A 6,135-nucleotide genomic window follows, 5' to 3' on the forward strand; every position below is an offset into this window, starting at 1 on the left:
AGGCAGTGCTGGGAAATGGCAGCCTGAGAACTGCTTCACCAGGGAACAGGTTGGAGGGTAATGCTGATTATTTTCTTAAGGCAGAATTTACTGAAGCTAGTAAATGATCACATAGCATCTTTATGCTAAGGGCAGGAGAAATTTGGTGAGGGTTTGAGGAGTCCTGCCTGTGTGCACATTTTGGATCCTTTTCTGCTACCCAGTATGATGCACTGCAAATACACACCTGCGTGTCAGTTGAAAGTGTCTGCCTGAGCACTACATGCTCCTACCCAGAAAAAAATACAAGATCTGCCCTCATTTCTGGGAGGAGCAAGGCTGAAGGGATGGGGGCCAGAATTGTGATAGGGTTTAAACAGGTATTGTTATTGCTGTGGCACAGGAACACCAGAAATATATTTATGACTTTAAGGACAGAACTGAGGCTTGATCACCCATCCCCTGCTCTTACAGATGGCTGTGCCACCCTCCTCAGCCACTCCAAGATAAGGCATGGTTTGAAAAAAAGGGAAAAATCACTCATTTTATTCACATAGCCTTTTATTCACACATGAGTGTCAATGAGACCAGACCTGCTTTTCCCTGCTCGGTGTCAGCATTGTGCTCTTATGCGAAGTGTGCTAAAATAGGCACGGTCCTGGAAAATTGATTCCTTCATAACTCATTTTCCATTTCCCCCCTGAGTTCTTGTTTCTGAGAATATTGCCCAGGTCCTGTGAGTGGCTCCCTGAGATCCATCTTGCAAAGCAAGGCAGACATTGTGAGCAAGTGCTGCTTGTTGTTGGGAATTTACTTTCTCTTTACAAATGGTGACCCAGCCATGTGTGAGACCTGCTATAAAGCTCTGTTAAAGTTATAACTGTTCAATTAATCCATCTTGAAAGCTATCCTGACTTTAGGGTTGGACTTCCAGAGCCGATTGTTTAACTTTCCACGCTAATCAGCTCATATGCTTTATTCTTCTTGATCACACTGGGGATAACAGAATCCCCCTTCTTGTCTTGGCAGATGTTTTTCTGAGGCTTCCTATGGCTTTATCTTTCACAGATGTGCCAGCATCCTTTGAAAAAAGACAGATGAAAGGTCCCTACCCTACGCTCTTGACAGATACAGACTCGGAGTGTTTTGAGCTGAAGCAAACGTGGGAATTGCATTAGTGTCTTATAGTCACAACTCTGCCAAGGACTCCTTGCAGGGAGGTGTGTTCAAAAGCATAGGCGGGAGCTGACAAGGCTGAGGAGCCTCAAGGGGTGTGGGAAAAGGCAAATAGAGGGAGTGTTTTGGCCTCCAGTCCTGCTTAGCCCTGGTGAAGCTGACTCCTGGCATGTGTGCTCCCAGCAGCAGGAAGGTCTCTGGGAACTAAAGATGCTGATTCAGCAAGGAGGACAAAAAAGCCTCTGGGAATTGAAGATGCTGATTCAGTAGGGAGGACAAAAATAAAGCCTGCTATGTCTCGACTGAGCTAAGGAGGGAATCAAAGAGAGATAATTAGTAGTTGAGGGCTGGCTCGTTAGCAGGTATCTGCTTTCCTGTGGCCTGTTTGTCTGCTGTTCCTGTAGGTACCGCAGAGGTGTTACTGATAAGCAGGTTTCAAATGGTTTGGGCCAGCCTGAGATCAGTAGCTGATAATCAGAGCCATTTGTTTTCCCAGTGAGTGTACAGCTGCTGGAAACAGAGTTCAGGTCCTGTTGTGTTCCCAAGAGTGATCCTCGGTGCTCCAGCCCCCATCATCCTCCCACTGCTGGGTGCAGTATTAATCCCTCTGCTCAGTCTAGAGCTCCTTTTGCTGAGGGATTTCTTAACTCTGCTGTCTCCACTCCTTCTGTTTGGCCCTTATCCCAGGGGAGCATAAGCTGGAGGAGCAGGCTCCTTTCTTGTCTTGCTTTAGCTGTCTTCTGCATCTTTTCCAGTCTTGTGACTGGAGGAAAGCAACTTAAAGTCAGTCATTTTTAAGGCATTGCAGCAGGATGACTGTTTGCAACAATCTTGTTGGACTTCTGGTGTGACTTGGTTATTATCAACTCTTCCTGGGAACCCAGAGCTCAAGATGTCCTGCAGCAATTCCAGCTTGCAACTGCCTCCTTATTAGAAACAAGGGGCACTGTTGGGATGACAAAATTGCGTATTTCAATCACCTGCTGAGCATCTCTATTTGGTGCTGCCCAAGTGGGGAGGTCTCTCAAGTGAGCTGGAGTGAGGAACAGTAGCAGAACTTACCCAAGGAGCCAGGAACCCTACTGCTGACTCGGTGACTGAGCTGCCCTGCTCTTTGCATCTTTATGGAATCAGTATTCGGTATCCTGCAGTATGTACAGATGCATTCCCTGGCCTTGGAAGCTGTCTGAGGTCCTGTTGAATTTGGCTGGATCCAGTCTGGCTTAAATCCTGCCCTGTGAGATGCCCATCTGTTCAGTGTCTTCTCAGGATGTGACGGGAGTTTGTCACACTGAGCCAAGAGCCTGTGAGCTCCTACTTCAGGGCTGGATTTGTTTCATTGGCCAGGAAAAATAACCTAAAGGTTTACTCCTGAGGATAAGAACAGCTGTATCTTGGAGGAGAAGAGTTCAGCAAAGTACAGAAACACTTGAAACACTTGAAAAAACCTTCATGTGAACCAGAGAGTAAAATTAAAAATGTAACAAGCTATTTCTGTTAGATTAATCACTAAATGAGAGGTTAAATATAATTTGACTCATATGCCTTGTCTTCACACTTCTGTACCTTAGTTTCTTTGATTGTCTATATATAAGAAGTGACATTGGAGAGCATGGATTTATCCTGAAGATTTATCTGTCATGGAGGGATGAAGGAGCTGTCTGGCACTTGTAAGTTTCATATCGAGTTGCACTTCTGGCAGCCACCAGTGGAGCATTTAAAGAAGATCACACTGTAGAGCAGCATAGTAAGGATGGGCAGAGGTTTGTTTGTGGTGCAGGGACTCTGGGTAGAGGGCTGCTGGGTTGTAGAATCTCTCTCTGGTCCAGGACACATGCAGGTACAGAATGTCTACTCAGAGGCATTGGCAGCAGCTTCAATGAGAGCATGTTGGTTGTTAAAATCTGTTGGGGTGATGGAAGAGGATTCTGGTGTGACAAACCGAGATACTGGCAGGTGGTTAAGGAGCTGTTAATATTTTCAGAGATCTGAACAAGGTCTGGCTGTCCTGAACCAAGCTTTGCCCTGCTAGCACCCATTTGGAAGCTCTTTAAAGGCATCCAGCATTGTTGATGCAGTGTTGTGCATCTGCCTCAATGTTTTGCTCTGTCTTGTAACCTTTTAACACCTGTGACCAAACTTTTGCAGTTACTGATAGTAGCTTGTAGGGACTTGTTTCCACTGTGAGGCAAACAGGTACCGAGGGGCACACTGATGGATTATTTTCCTCCTCGGTTTTCAGCTGTGCCTCTTGAGTGGTGAGGGCTGTGGTGACCATCAGGACATGGTGTGGAGTCCGGCTGTTCGCCTGCTGGAGTGCATTCTGTTGGAGAAACTCCTCTGGGCTTAGCTTTTCTGGACTGGGATCTGTGACAGTACCTGGGATGGAAACTCCAGTGCCCTGGGTGAGCTGTTTCTTCCAGCTGACTTAGCGGAACTCTGATGCATGTAGCAACAATAACAATCTCAGGAAGTTTGAAGAGTCCATTTCCTACCCTGAATTTTGAAGCATATTGATGATTGGATGCACAGTCACAAATATGTAACTTTTGTCAGGGAATCTAGGCAGATGAAACATTTACTGCTCCATAGGAGATGTATGAAACATAGTATGTTGGACATAAGAAAGGATTTGGTTCATTTAGAAGTCCTCTCTGCCTTGAAGTATCACCCACACTTGTAAATAACAATATGGAAGCAGGAGGCAAGACTTCATCCTTTAGACAGGTGCTATTTCTCCCTTTCTGGAGCTGGGGCAGATGAGAGGGATCTCCATGGTCAGAGTGAGGGACAGAGCCCAGGAGCTAGAACCCCTCTTCCTTTACTAATGTCACAAAACCATTTCTTATGCTGATAAATGTAGTGATTAGCTACAGCTTCAGACACTTGGGGCCTTCTCCTTGCAGCTGGAGGAAATTAGGTGCTCCTTGTGTCCAGCTGTCCTATGAGCACTGAAAACACCAGAGGAATTTTAGCTGCCACAAAGTGACTGTTAGTGCCATTCACCAAACCCCTTTCTCACTTTCTCTCTAGTGCTGTATGAGCATTAGCAAGTGGTGCCCCACACCTTAGCTCCAGGGGCAGAGCAGCGTGTACGTATGGCTGCTACCCTCCTGTATTTAACAAAGCTGTGATTACATGCAGATATAGAAGGGCTGATAAGCTGTTTGATTGCTCAGCAGAGAAATGGCACCAAAATAGTCATAGTGTTGTTTCTAATTGCAATGGATGAGCAGCCTGGCTCATTAATCCTCCCTATCAGCAGCACATAGCCTGTCTGCACCAGAATAGCCCTGATCTCAGCAAACCTGCATCCAGCCCCGGCCTTCTGTTTTTGACGTATTTGGAAAAGACCAGCTTCCCCCACAGCCCCGAAGGGACTTCCGCTTGACTGGGCTGACCATCCACGGCAGAGATGACCCAGGGCATGAGGGGTTCTGTGGTGTTTCGGGAGGCTGACAGGGTGCACACATGTCTGTGCAGCCCTGACCTTAGGCTGAGCAAGAGCGCTGCTTTGTCAGGTGCTGCAGTGCAGGCACTCAGATAATCACAGAATGATTGAGGTTGGGAAAGTCCTCTGAGATTGAGTCTGACCATTAACTGCCACTGGTGAGGAGTGAACCATTGCCCTGGCATCTCCTGTGGCTCAGAGGGTGGTGTGCTAAATATGGTGCAGGCAGGAGAGTTGCTTTGGGGATGGGCTAATAATGCCTGTTGAAAGGTGTGAGTTTTTTCCTCATCTTTTTTTCCTTCATTTTAGTTGTGCATGTTGTATTGGCTTTGAAGGCTGCAGAGCTAGCAGCATCCTACAGCACACTGCTGAGGTGGGATGTGTCAGCTGAGTGCTGATAGCTGGCTGGGACCACTCAGTCAGTGCCAGCACGTCTCAAGATAGGCACCTGCAGAGCTGAGCCCTTCTCCATTCATCACCTTGCCAAGAGCATCTTGAAAACCATCCAACCTACCTGCCCTCCCAGCTGAATTCCTGAGGTGGCTGGTCTGGATGTAGCTGGACAAACCACTTCGGAATTAAGTAAATTAACTCTTGGTACCTTTGCCCTGCTTTTGCTGGGGTGACTGTACATTGTGCACGAGGAAGCGGAGGAACCATGGCTTGGTGCAATCTGTCAGAGTAAGGGTCACATATGGGGAAACTGGACAAAAGGGTTTCTGGATCAACCTAACATCCCAAGGAAGTTTACTATAGTATTTTTGCTTCTTCAACCTCTCCTATTCTACGTTTCTCTCTGCCAGTTGCCTCCAGTAGCATTCCAGGCTACACACCACAGAATAATGATGGTTTGCCTATTGAAATTCTCCTTTCTGTTTCAGCTGGAAATGGTGTTTCTCTTTGCTTCCTTTTTCACCCTTAAAGTGAAAAAACCCCCCAGGCTTTTAATGCTTGAAGGGTGGAAAAGACATAATCACCTTGCTGAAAAGTAAGGGAGATGTGAAGAAACAGAGGAAGGCACAGACAGGGAAAATTTGGCACAGAAGTGAGAGTCCCCGTCACCCAGATTTGAGGGACAGTGACAGGTCTCTCTTAAATGGTGGGGATTTGGGAATCCCACCTCTGGCAGTTGATAGCAGGACCTCTTGAGGTGAGGTGCTGACCAGGGATAGAAATGAGTCCTAGGAGCTGGGCTGGAGCAAACCCCACTACTTTTGCTTCACTCATTTGTTTATGATATTGGCCTGGTTCGGAGATATGGAAACAGTGACCAGACAGGCAGGGAGTTTCTGTGTGGACAGAAGTCCCCCTTGGTCCCTGCTCTGGGCAGTGGTGACAGCTGGACTGAGATCAGGCACCTGAAGAAGGCAGTGGAGTAATTGTATGTCCATTCAAGGGTTTGAGAACCTGGTGGATCCCCATCTTCCCAGGATGGGCCTGGGGCCAGCTGGCTGAAAGCTGGTTGGATCCAACAGGCATCCTAATGCTGGGAGACAAGTGTGGATGCCCAGCCATTGGCAGATTTTCCT

This window comes from Geospiza fortis, unplaced genomic scaffold (assembly GCF_000277835.1).
Source record: "Geospiza fortis unplaced genomic scaffold, GeoFor_1.0 scaffold41, whole genome shotgun sequence".
In the NCBI taxonomy this organism is placed as follows: domain Eukaryota; kingdom Metazoa; phylum Chordata; class Aves; order Passeriformes; family Thraupidae; genus Geospiza; species Geospiza fortis.